This window comes from Diabrotica virgifera, chromosome 5 (genome assembly GCF_917563875.1).
Source record: "Diabrotica virgifera virgifera chromosome 5, PGI_DIABVI_V3a".
Taxonomy (NCBI): domain Eukaryota; kingdom Metazoa; phylum Arthropoda; class Insecta; order Coleoptera; family Chrysomelidae; genus Diabrotica; species Diabrotica virgifera.
The window spans coordinates 17589468-17603874 of NC_065447.1; the positions used below are offsets into that span (position 1 = coordinate 17589468).

General features: G+C 30.4%; 1 protein-coding gene across 4 annotated transcripts in view; it reads right to left on the reverse strand.

Annotated features, from left to right (window-relative positions):
* Nucleotides 1-14407, reverse strand: part of LOC114332856 (uncharacterized) — a 348079-nt gene that overhangs the window by 232024 nt on the left and 101648 nt on the right. The gene's annotated exons all lie outside the window — the stretch shown is intronic.

A 14407-nucleotide genomic window follows, 5' to 3' on the forward strand; every position in this document is an offset into this window, starting at 1 on the left:
GGGTTTGGGGGGTAGGTGGGGGAGAAGTCGGTAAATTAGGAGTTTTTTAAGTTTTTCTTCAATATTTCTAAAACTTTGCGGTTTAGCGTAAACAATGTTCTATACAAAAATGTTCTACATTCAATTTTAAACAAAAAAGGTCCTATGCATAATCCTTCTAAAATGAACGGTTCCAAAGTTACGGAGGTAGTACATTATAATTGGTCCAAAAAAGCCATAACCCCTAACCCCGTTAGGGGTTAAAAGCCCTAACCCCGTCATCCCAAATCAAAGTTTTCCTCCAACACCAAACTGTTCTGTATGATCCACATATTGTCCAGTAAAAAGTTACACTATTTTGTGGGTCGGGTTTGGGGTGGAGGGAAGGGAAAAAGTCGGTAAATTAGTAGTGTTTTAGATTATTCGTCAATATTTCTAAACCTAAGAGGTTTAGCGTGAAAAATATTATATACAAAAATGTTCTACACTAAATTTAAAACGAAAAAGATCCTATGCATAATTGTTCTAAAATCAACGGTTCCAGAGTTACGCAGAGTGTAAAGTGGAGGCTTTCCATATTTTTTACACTGTTTGGATAAATTATAACATTATTAAGGAAGAAACTAATTATTTTAACAGGGTTTTGTTTTCTAAATATAATTTGCTATTTCATTGGTCAGTGGTATGTTACTGATAAGGCCTTGAAGGAATGTCAACCTCACCAAGAGGCTTCTACAGGCCTAGGCTCTATAAATCTCTGGTACGGAGAAAACTAATCTGACCTTTTTATGGACAACATCGCATGAATATCTTTCCAATAGTAAAATTTTTCGTTTTTTTAACAAAACATATAAAACTACTAATTTGCCGACTTCTCCCCCCCCCCCCCCCCCCCCCCAAACCCGACGCTCTAAATGGTATAACTTTTTACTGAACAATATGTGGATGATATAGAACAATTTGGTGTTGGAGGAAAACTTTTATTTTGGATGTTTGGGTTAGGCCTTTTTTGGGCCAATTATACTATACTACCTCCGTAACTTTCGAACCGTTCGTTTTAGAAGGATTGTGCATAGGAGCTTTTTTGTTTAAAATTTAATGTAGAACATTTTTGTATAAAACATGGTTCACGCTAAACCGCATAATTTTGAAAATATTAACGAAAAACGTAAAAAGCTCTTAATTTACTGACTTCTCCCCCTCACCTCCTCCCCCCAAACCCGACGCTCAAAATGGTGTGACTTTTTAATGAACAATATGTGGACCATATAGAACAATTTGGTGTTGAAGGATACTTTTCACTTTGGATGTCTGGGTTTGGGTCTAGTTATACCATACTAATCCACATTCCTTCCAATGAATATCTTAGTAAATGTAAGATTTGAAATAAATTTAAGCGGGGCAGTTTTCTTGATTTACCAACCTTTTAATTTTTGGACAAGTGTTGTTTTTCAAATATACGCTTCAATTTGTAAACACAAGACCAATTTTTTCTAACATCCCAATATCTTTACAATCTGTAATATAAGTAATTACAATATATTACTTTATATATACAATATTACAAATAATTACAATTGCCTGTATAATATTTAACAATATTTTACAAATGTCTTGTTCATTAAAAGTTTCCTGTGTATTCATGGCACTGGAACAGTGTCACATGTCACATATGGCATTGGGTTTGGTTGTGCTTCTGCTTCTAAATTATATCGGGTTTCTGCTAATATATAGGTTCTACTGGTTTATAGTTAACAGTTCGGCTGTGGTCTTGCATTTGAGCCTTCGTCATTGGTTGTGTCATTAAGGTTTTAGCTACATGTGCTATTGTGTTAGTCTCTGTTCATATCGTTGGCAGAGTTAAATGACTTCTTCATTGGCAGTTGTCATTTTGAGGTCTCCAGCGATCGTGTTGTTTGGAAGGTACCATGGAGGATTAGTTATCATTCGGAGGAAATATTAAATTCCATAATTCCAAATTGGCTTTAGGATAACTTTACATGTGAAGATTTTCTTGTGCATTGACAGTTTTAACTTCCGACCTATTAACCAGTACAATCTATTTAGTTTGAAGCCCAGCTGTTTTCGCTTGGTAAAGATGTATTTGTATTTTCTCCAGCTGAGCCTACGATCCAAATACATTCAAAACTATTTTGCTCCCATGACAATGTTCCTTACGGTTTGTAAATGTTACCTGAACAGATTTTGCTCAACATTTAGGAGCTTGCTTTACATTTAGTATTTTCTGTACTCTGTGTGACACTATGGCTAGGTCTTCATGAGTCTTGATTACTGCTGTGTCATCTGCATAAGTTGTTATTGTGAATTCTGGTGATATAACTAAGTCTGAAGTGAATATGAGGTACAGCATTAGACCGAGGACTCTGTATTGAGGGACTCCAGCCATAATTGAATAAAGCCTGGTATACTCATCATAATATTTTATAAGTACTGGCGGTCTTGCAGGTAGGACCTGCAGGTAGGATTTAGAATTAATTGTTGACAAGAGATTTTTTGGTTTTGTATAAAAGACCATTATGCCAGACTTTGTCAAAAATTTCTAGGAGATGTCTAAGAAGATTCCGAAGAATTATTTCCTGTCTTGCAGTGATTGGTCTGGTTGGCCAAACGCAAACGGGTGATGACGTATTATTTGTTTGTCAATTATAAATGGCTATATTCTTGATAACAGCAGTTCTTCCAATATTTTAGATATAATAAAAAACAGATCAATAGTTGTGTAGGACTTTATTTCTTACGGGGATTTTCCGGATTTTAATCGTTTGATCGTTTTTCTTAATATTACGTTTGATTTTATTGGGTAGTTCATGAGATGAGCAACACTAATGAATGTAACAATTATTCATATTAATACTTTCACTGCATATAAAAAGTAATCGGAAGGTTTTCCCATTAGATAGAAAATGCTCTAGAAGCAATAAAGAAACACGAAATAACAATAATTATAGACAATATTAGCGCTAAAGTTGGGAAACGGGCTACAGATTAAATTACTGACAACTTTGGTTTGAGAAAAAGAAATGTAAGAAGTGAAAGATTGCTCAAATTATGTCCAGAATCTGGTCTTATAAAACAAACTTTTGGTTCCAACTCCCAGAAAGATGCCTATATAAATGTGGTAGTCACCCCAAATTCTGACACATTTGACCAGACTTCTCAAATAGTTGACACTGAAATACATACAACAAAGGCCACATAAAACGAAAACATAACCATTAGTGAACACGGCATGACTTTCAAAAACCTATTTTGTAGCAATTCTTAAAACCAGCTAAACGACGAACAAAAAATAAATGGATGACGCAAGAAATTCTGGATCTGATGAATCTATAAAGAAAAAGAAACTATGATGCTACCGATACTAACAAAAAATCGGTATAACAGTGGTTAGAGGTTAGACTAAAGTTTCCAGTAAGGCTGGTGTTTGTTTACTTACTTCTAATCTTTGTGTTATACTGAGATTCCTTCCTTGTCCCCTGCAAGATGAAATCTATTTCAGGAAGTCGAAAGTGATGACAGAAACAGCAGGAAATAACTACTTTAAAGAAATTAGACACTTTATATAAGAGAAAAGGAAAATCAGAAAAAAATAACAACAAACCAGAGCACCAGGTGATGAAACAGCATTAAATAATATATATTTTCTTTGTCCATCATCGTTTATTAATTATAGTAATTGCATGTTCAAAGTATTGGAGTTCTCTTCCCTGGGAAGCTTTACCTAGAAACAAATAGTTATGTTTATAAAAAACTTAGCTAAAAAAAAGTCACATACTTCTGAACACTCGGTCACGCATAAATGAGTTATTTCCCTGCACCGAACATTTTAAACTACCCTACTCTTTGTGATGAGCATAAGTTTCAGGCCTCCATTCAATTTTCTCAGATTTATATCTATTCAATAAGCGTAAAAACCAATTTCCCCATCAATTCCCAGTGCAAACAGCTGCGAGTCAAAGTCTGTCGACCTGTCAAATTCGTATAAAAACTCGGCTGCCTTATTGGAAACAAAGGGCGAATTTGATACTGTAAGAAATGATGATAATTTTTCGTCTACCATCCCACCGTTGTGGGTTTTAATCGAGTGACTTTTTACTAATAGGGCAGTCAAATAAGGGTATTTGGCTCCGAATTCCATCCTACTGCATAGATTTACTTGATATTTTCACAGTAAGTAGGGAATAGCTCAAGAAACAAAGTCTACCCTATGACGATGTGCGCTTTTATCCTGGGGGTGGTTCCCATCCCCTCTCTTGGGGATGAAAAATTTTTTGGTTAAAATAGCCACGGAAGAGGCTTGAGAACCTAATTTTAAGCAAAAACTGTTCTATAATTATTTTTTGAAAACTCAATACTTTTTGAGTTATTCGTGGTTGAAAAAAGGCCATTTTCATTGAAAAATGACACCTTTTCGGACGGATTTTTGCGAATACCTTAAAAACTTGCATCTAAGAAAAAAACTATTAGTCCAAGTAATGAAGCTTAAAATAGGACAAAACCTCGCAATTTTTACAGAATGGATCGATTTGCTTGAAAATTTGAGAGTAAGTAGTGGATAGTCCAAGGATCAAAATCTATATGATGCCGAAAGGCGCTTTTACCATGGGGGTGGTTGCCACCCTATGTCGGGGGTGAAAATTTTTGATTATATTTTGACCGCAAAAGTTGGTAAAAACATTCATTCTAAGCAAAAAATGTTCTATACGTATTTTTGATAAAATTATTAGTTTTCGATTTATTCGCTATCGAAAGTGTTAGTTTTATATTAAAAGAATTAATGTTTTTAATCAGTTTTCTGCAAATAACTCAAAAAGTTTTCGTTTTATCAAAACAACTTTGCTTAACAAAAATGTACCTTTTGAAAAAATAAACAAAACCGTTTTTTTTATTTTCTTTAAGACCAATAGTAATCGAGCTATACTTTATTATATGTTAGCTCTTCTTCGTCAAATGCTAAATATTGTAGTTTCAAAGTCAAAAGACGGGAAAACTATGCATTTTTCGAGGATAACTTGTTTAAACTAATTTGAAGTATTTAAAAATATCTATCTCCAGAAATAAAACAAAGTCTTTACCTCAAAAATTAAGTGGCTTATAATGAAAATAATGTCAGACCCTATATTTTTCAGCGAAAAAGTTATTGAAAGCAAACCCCTAATCACCACCCTGAATAAAATTAGTCATTGACCTTATTTCGTCTTCTTTACTTATGTATTATTAATAGGTTTTAGAAGTTTAACTGGTTTAGAATGATTAGTTTTTAAAAAAATGGAGTCAAAAGCAAATATCGAATTTTTGAAGTGTGGTAAAAAATTTCCTTTTCTTCAGAATAGAAAGATTATCATCATAGATACGAAAAAATATTTAAATATGAAATTGTAGCCTATTTACTTCCCAAGAACTTGGTTTGCAAAAATATTTTCTACGGTAAAAATTGAGTGAGCTATTGACAATTAAATCTTGTAATAACATGCAAAAATCACCTTTACCACCCCTTTCCAAGTCACCACTTTTTGCGACTGAGGATTTTAAAAGGATTTAATATTAAAAGTCTTATAGATCTTGTAAAAACCTACAAAACTATTTTTTACCAAACTTTCTAAGATAAAAATTAAAAAGGTTACGGTTAAAAAATCAATATATTTTTTTGAGAAAAAAAAAAGAAATCCAATTGGAAGCATAATAATGTAAGTTAGCCTTGCTTTTAGCCATTGGCCTTATTCATTCTTCTTTATTTATGTATTATTAATAGATTCTAGAAGTTTGACTGGCTTAGAATGATTAGTTTTAAAAAAACTGGAGTTAAAAGCGAATAACGACTTTTTGTAGTTTGGCAAAAAATGCCATTTTCTTCAGAATAGAAACATGAGCATCAGATATATGAAAAAATGTTTTTTATATGAAATTGTAGGTTATTTAATTCCCAAGAACTTGGCTTGAAAAAATTTTTTCTACGGCAAAAATTGAGTGAATGGTAAATGAGTATAATATCAAAAAACATTGATTTTTTCTGTATAAAACTAACACTTTCGATAGCGAATAAATCGAAAAGTATTAATTTTATCAAAAAAATGTATAGAACATTTTTTGCTTAGAATGAATATTTTTATCAACTTTTGCAGTCAAAATATAATAAAAAATTTCCACCCCTAAGATGGGGTGGCAACCGCCCCCATGGTAAAAGCGCCTTTCGGCATCATATAGATTTTGATCCTTGAACTATCCACTACTTATTTTCAAATTTTCAAGCAAATCGATCCATTCTGTAAAAATTGCGAGGTGAAATGCTTCGGTTCCTGGACTATATATAAAATATTATAGGCTATTGATTATGTACTATAGAAATGAACTACAACGTTAATCGGGTTTTATAATTTCATATGGTCAATGAATCTCTATATATGAAAAAACCGTGAAGTGCTACCATTTAAAGGGGTGCGTTTTTGAGAAATGGGTGAATTAGTCCCGAGGCACAGGTTACATTAGGGTGAGTTCTATGCACTTTTGGTACAAACACGTCTACATAAAAATTGTTCCTGGTTAAATTTCCTATCTAAATATAACTTTTTAAAATCAAAGATATTTTTTTACAAAAATATATTCAAAAGAAAAAGCACAGAGAAACCCAAAAGAAGGAAACTTTGTTTTTCGTCCCATAACTTTTGTCCACGGGGATATAGGTATAGATATTGCTGTACAGAAAAAAAACTTACATATTTTCTCTTTAAAATGATGTTTAGTAGAGGTCATTAGGATTTACAGTTTTCGAAATATGATGTTTCAAAGTTCGCCACTCACAGCAATTTTGGGCAATTTTCTTTGTTATTTCGCAAATATTATTCTGTAACCTTTTTCTACGTAACTTTAGGCATATGCAATTGTACATGTAAGAGGAATAGAAATCAATTACCTTTAAAATGTTCTACTGTATAATGTTGTACGACTTCTTTTGAAGAGGTTATCTTTTTCAAGATTTTATACTTTTAACGAGTTTTTATATTTTTTACGATTATTTTTTAAATTTCCCATTATAACTTTTTTTCTACGTTTAGGTATATATCATATAATAAGAAACAAAGCTTATTCTGTTAACATTAAAATGGTGTATTATAAAAAGTTCTAGGATTATTTTTGAATAAGATATGCTTTTTCAAAATGTAATAAGTACTTGCAACGATTTTTGATTTAATAATAATAATAATAATAATAATAATATCGTCTTTATTATTTCTTCAATATAGAAATGTACATTTTTATATAAAACATAATATATCATTTTCAGAAATAAAGGGCGAAGTTCATTTTCTGAAATGTCGCCATTTACAGAAAATGTTCTTCCACTTAACCCGAAAAAGAAAAAAAAAACTTATCTATATAGTGCCATTATAAAAACAACAATAATTTCGTTTCATTTACCAATTTATTCGAGCTCGAGCCTTATGTTCGTCCAGAACCAAAATTATGATTGAGAAATAAACAAATAGTCTCTAGATTTGGATTTAAACTGCCCAATGTTTAATACTTTTATTGTTGATGGTAATGAATTATACAAATGACATACCTGATACCTAAAAGACCTTCTAAATATCTCTGTTTTAAATTTCGGTATTGCCAGCAAACCTTTATATCTAATATTTAAGTTGTGTATGTCCGTTCGATACGTGATTTTACGATGAAGATAAGACGGTTTTTTTGTTAGAATTATTTTATGATAAAGACAGACTGTATGATGTACCCTTCTATTTTCCATATTCAGCCACTCAATTTCCTTAATTTTATGTGAAACTCTTTGTCTTCTGCGAATGCCAAATATGAGTCTTAGACAGGAATTTTGAACTTTTTGAATTTTATTCTTGTAGTGAGTGGCTAAATTAGGACCGTAAAGAGCGTCAGCATAATTAAAATTTGAAAGTACAAGAGATTCACACAAAACTTTCTTAACATTAAATGGTAGAAAATGTCGATTACCGTATATAATCTTAATTGAAGCGTAGGCACGCTGTATCAATTTATTTATATGTTTTTCGAATCTTAACTCTGAATCCATTAATACACCCAAATTCTTTGCCACATCAACAACATCAAGAATTGAATCCTGAATTTGGATTTGGATTGATGGTAAAACTAATTCCCTTTGATTTTTTGGCCCAAATATTAATATGTTTGATTTACTGGAATTGATGCATAGGCAATGGTTTAAAGCAGCTTCTACAAATCTTTTTAAATCGGCATTAATCAGATCATTAGCGTTTTTTAAATTTTCGATTGGGAAACTGTAGTAGAGCTGAGTGTCATCAGCATATAAATGAGCTTGGCATGACTGAAGCTTAGAGAGAAGATTAGAAGTATATAGAGAAAATAATAAAGGACCCAATATTGAGCCTTGTGGAACTCCTGAATTAATATTCAAAGAGTTTGAATTTTGACCTTCTATATTAACATGCTGTTGTCGCCCTTCCAAATAGCTTATTATAAGTAACAACGCATCATAGGAAAATCCTAAATACTTTAAAATGCTTATCATTAATTCATGGTTAATAGTGTCAAAAGCTCTGCTAAAATCTAATAAAATCAATATAGTACATTTTCTGTCATCTATAGCCGTAAGTATGTCATCGACAATATGCAAAAGTGCAGTTGTGCAACTAAAGCCTTTGCGAAATCCAGATTGAACATCAGGTAAAAGAGAAAATTTTTGTATATATTCCTTTATTTGAATTTCCATAGCTCTTTCCAATACTTTGGATAAAGTAGGTAAAATACTGATACCTCGCAAGTCTTTCATTTCTTTTGGATTTTGTTTCTTCGGCAATACCCTCACAACTGCCCTCTTCCACATCGCCGGACAGACATTCTCTGTTAAACAATAATTTATAATATGTGTAATGTAAGGTACGATATGAGGACAACAAAGTTTAATTAATTTAATATTTATACCATCACACCCTCTCGCATTCGTTTTTATATCTGATATGGTCTTAAAAACAAACAAGTCATTAATTTCCTTAAATTTAAAGTTTTCATTGAGTAATCTATTATTATTATAAAAATTTAAAAGATGTTGGGGTGGTTTTTTATTAGGAACAGATTTTATAAAAAAATTATTTAGATCGTTAGGCTTTTTTAAATCCTCTGGAATATTTTTATTTTTATCGGGAAGAAATTTATTCAACTTTAGTGTCTTCCACATTTCTTTTGATGAATTATTATTGAATTGATGTATAAAGTATGCTTTTTTTTCTCTCTCAATAGCCCGATTAGTAAAGTTACGCATTTGTCTATAAAAATCTAAATGTCTCTGTAATCTAGTCCTTTTAAATTTGCTTAAAGCTTTGTCCCTCTCGTTCATCATAATTTTGATGACATATGTCATCCATGGTGCTCTGGCTTTAGTGACTCTAGAGGTAACTATGGGAATATGTCTATCAAATAAATTATTTAAGCAATTAACTAAGTACGATATTTTTGCATCAATATTTTCCTGGTCATATATTCTGAAAAATGAAGTATTAAACAAATCAGCCTGAAAGGATTCTTGATTAAAATTTTTAAAGCTTCTATATGTACACATTTTAGATTGTTGCGATGTACCACCTACATTTTAGGATTATTTTTTAAATTTCTCATTATAACTTTTTTATGTGATTGTGTGTTATGATTGAATCTTATTTTTTTATAGGTATTACTTTGGATCCACTTGACTCGGCCGGGCAAACTTCAAAATATGTATTAATTCCAATATTCACTCTCAAATCTCCTGCACCACAAGCTTTGCTTGAAAAAATAGAATGTAAATGTACCGAAGGATGTACAAAAAACTGCGGTTGTAGGAAGATAGGAATTAGTTTGTCAATATTTTGCAAAGGGTATGCATGCATCTGCATGGGTACTAATTTTGGGAACTCTAAGATAACTGAGGTGTCAGAGGAAGATATTGAAGCAAATGCTAACGAAGAGATGGACTTTGATTTTGAATTTTTTTTAAAGGTCAACGTTTAAATAATTTTAACTAAAGTGATGTTTTCGAAGACTAATGTTTTTGTAATTTTTTTAAAAGAAATAATTTTAAATAATACAGGTAAAAAAATAACAAAGAATCACTCGGTTTCCATTATTTAATTATAGATGATACACCATTTTAAAGAACAGAAACTAAGCCCTCTTTATTGAGCAATATACAACTCATGTACAAGAAAAAAAAGTTATAATGAGAAATTTTTAAAAAATAATCCTAAAATCAAAAATCGTTGCAAGTACTTATTACATTTTGAAAAATAATATCTTATTGCAAAATAACCCCAGAATGTTTTTAATACACCATTTTAAAGTAAACAAAATAGGCTTATTTTATTATATAATATATAATATATAATATATAATAATAATATATAATATATAATATATAATATATAATATATAATATATAATATATAATATATAATATATAATATATAATATATAATATATAATATATAATATATAATATATAATATATAATATATAATATATAATATATAACACATAATATATAATATAATAATATTATTTTATTTTTATATTATATTATAAAAAATCGTTAAAGTATATAAGCTTGAAAAATCATAATCTCTTTAAAAAAAGTCGTACAACGTTATACAGTAGACCATTTTAAAGGTAATTTATTTCCATTCCTATTACGTGTACCATTGCATATACCTAAAGTTACGTAGAAAAAAGTTACAGAACAATATTTGCGAAATAAAAAGGAAAATTTCCCAAAATTGCTGTGAGTGGCAAACTTTGAAAAATCATATTTCGAAAACTATAAATCCTAATTACCTCTACTAAACAACGTTTTAAAGAAGAAGTATGTAGATTTTTTTTCTATAAAGCAATGTCTATACCTATATCCTCGTGGACAAAAGTTATGCGACAAAAAACAAAATTTCTTTCTTTTGGGTTTTTTTGTGCTTTTTCTTTTGAATATATTTTTGTAAAAAAACGTGCCATTGACTTTAAATAGTGATATTTAGATAGACAATTTAACCAGGAACAATTTTTATGTAGATATATTTGTACCAAAAGTGCATAGAACTCACCCTGATGTAACCTGTGCCAAGGGACTAATTCACCCATTTATCAAAAACGCACCCCTCTAAATGGTAGCACTCCGCGGTTTTTTTATATATAGATGTCCATTGATCATATGAAATAATAAAACCCCGTTAACGTTGTAGTTGCTTTTAGCTATCTTATTTTGAATATAATCAATAGCCTATTATTGTAGCTTATAAAAAAACAAAGAGATTCGTTCTTTCACAAATCTTCTAGTTATAATACAAAAAGGGATATGGTAGGTGAGAAAAGTTTGTTTTTTTTTGTGCATGCTCAAATCGGTGTATTCAACTTGAAATAACAGGAAAGGTGTATAGTGATGCTAATAATTTTTGTAGTGCTTGAAAAGACCTTTAAAATGAGCAATATTAAGTGTCTATTACATTCAAACTGAGCGAGATATGCTCGCTATTAATACGCCAAAAGGAATTCGAATGTTAATTGTAGCACAAAACGTCTCTACCGGTGGTTTTTCAAGACAACGATAAAAACACGAATTTTTTTAATTCAAGTTTTGGTTGAAGTTTTGTTTGGTATCGTATTGAAATTTGACACGAATAAGCGCCGATTTTTATATAAACAAATATATGAGCGTTCAAAATTTGAAACTTTATTGTTTATTTATGAAGCATGACGTAAACAATTAACGTAAAAAGTGAAATTATGTATAGTTCATATCGTTAGCTACAATCCGTGAAAGTTTCAAGTTCCTACATTGTAAAAAACAAGAGAATTTAAGCATTTTCCATTAAAATCTTTTTTTTTTATTTAAACAATTAATAAACATAAAAAAAATTTATTCATTATTCGTGTATTGTTCCCGCGAATGCATATGTTTGCAAATTTTCATTCATTTGCATTGAAGAAAAGGCAGTCAAATTAACGTCTAAAGATTTGACGCAAACTATTGAACTAAAGAAAAGCGTTTAAAAATTCAAATTCGTTTACTTATTTAAGTCACGTGCCAACGCGAACCACATATTAACAAAGAACCGACCGTTTTCCACATGACTGCTCTCTACTAAATAAAATACATCCATCTTCAGCGTGAAGGAAGTTCTATGAACTTGAGAGTAAACACCTCAGTATTACGCAACTTTCACTTGCACAATACACCAACTTAAAAAAAGTTAATAACTGAGGAAGTAAGTGATTATTCACTGTAATAGCAAACATATGTGTGTGCATTCTGCTTACTTCGTGTCTGGTTTAATTGATGGTGCTTTGATTGCACTCCAAGAAAAGAAAATCGTTTAACTAATCACAAGTTCAGTAATAATGTTGATATAGGTAAAAAAATATGAAAATTATACAATTTGAATATTTCCGCTCTTATTACATAATATGGTTTTGAGAAGAGAGTTATTAATACGATAGTAGCTTTGTTAGCCATTATCCTTTTCCGTATTTCCTCCTCGATGTCGTCCTCAGTTATTACGTCCATAATGTAAATGAGCTGAGTTAGACCAGTGCAAATAGCAAAAAAACAATAAAAAATTAATAGCAGGATGAGACCAATTCCAAATGAAAATACACATACTATTAGATAACATGTGGAACATTTTTCACCAAATCTGGATGAGGGGAACATGGGTTGGGGGAGCGCTTTTAGGGGTGAAAACGGTTAATTACGATTTGCGGCAAAACGGCACATCCTATCGAAAAAAGTTAAATTTCAAAGTTGTAGGCTATAAGAAGATCTACAACTTTTGTAAATAAGCATTTTTCACATAACCTCAAAATATTCGAGAAAATTGGAAAATTCGATGTTTTTGATTTTATTTTTTTTTTCTCACTGAAAAAAATTTTTTTTTTACCAAATATGGTGGAAACTTACCTCTTTATGTCCCAAACACGCTGTAATTTTTTTGTATAAAAATATTTTTTAAAACTCTTGTTTTTTATGTTTAAGGGAAAATGTAAGCATTTTTTCAATTGAACAATCTCCCGAAATTTTTTTAGCTTTTTTAAAGAAGTTGGCATTTTTTTTGTTTATCGAAACCTCTATTTTCTGATGGTGTAAAAAAATATATACGTTACTGTGGAAAATTTTGTCACAAAAGGCAAAAATCGGAAATTTATTTTCAACCCCTCACCATTTTCAGATTCTCAGACGTAATGTAAGTTGCATAGCTGCGGAAAGCTGCATAGAGGAAACTGCAGAATCTGTAAGCATTACCGAATGTGATGAAGAAATGCCATCAAAGAAGCAAAAACTTAATTAATTGATGAAAAATTGGCCATTAAAATTATAATAATTACTTTCTTTTGTATTAAATAAACTTTTTCGTTAAAAAAGTTGTTGCGACTTTTAATTTGGTTCATGAGAAAAAAGTTTAAAAAAAATGTAGCTTATAGGTAAGTAGGCCGACTTTAAAAAAAAATATAGTTTAAAAAAAAATAAAAAACACGCTTTTAAAGCACTAAAAATTTAAAAACAACTTTTAAAATTAAAGCTAGTAATGTTTTATTTTTAAATTTTTAGTGCTTTAAAAGCGTGTTTTTTATTTTTTTTTTTTTAACTATAATTTAGTCACAAATTAAAAATCACAGACAACGGCATTAGTGTAGTAAGTTTTTAACAGAAGTTCGTTACGTCTAAGAATCTGAAAATGGTGAGAGGTTGAAAATAAATTTCCGATTTTTGCCTTTGACAAAATTTTCCACAGTAACGTATATATTTTTTACACCATCAGAAAATAGAGGCTTCAATAAACAAAAAAAAAATGCCAACTTCTTTAAAAAAGCTAAAAAAATTTTGGGAGATTTTTCAATTGAAAAAATGCTTACATTTTCCCTTAAACATAAAAAACAAGAGTTTTAAAGAATATTTTTATACAGAAAAATTACAGCGTATTTGGGACAGAAAGAGGTAAGTTTCCACCATATTTGGTAAAAAAAAAAAAATTTTCAGTGAGAAAAAAAAATAATATCAAAAACATCGAATTTTCCAATTTTCTCGGATATTTTGAGGTTATGTGAAAAATGTTTATTTACAAAAGTTGTAGATCTTTTTATTGCCTACAACTTTGCAATTTAACTTTTTTCGATAGGATGTGCCGTTTTGCCGCAAGTCGTAATTAACCGTTTTCATCCCTAAAAACGCTCCCCCAACCCATGTTCCCCTCATCCAGATTTGGTGAAAAATGTTCCACATGGTATCTAATATGTGTACTTTCATTTGGAATTGGTCTCATCCTGCTATTAATTTTTTATTTTTTTGGTCCATTTTAGAGCTATCTGCACTGGACTAAGTAGGTACTTCAATAGTTTTGTGTCGTCTATTGACAAATTTTACAAGTCTCGTTATCTC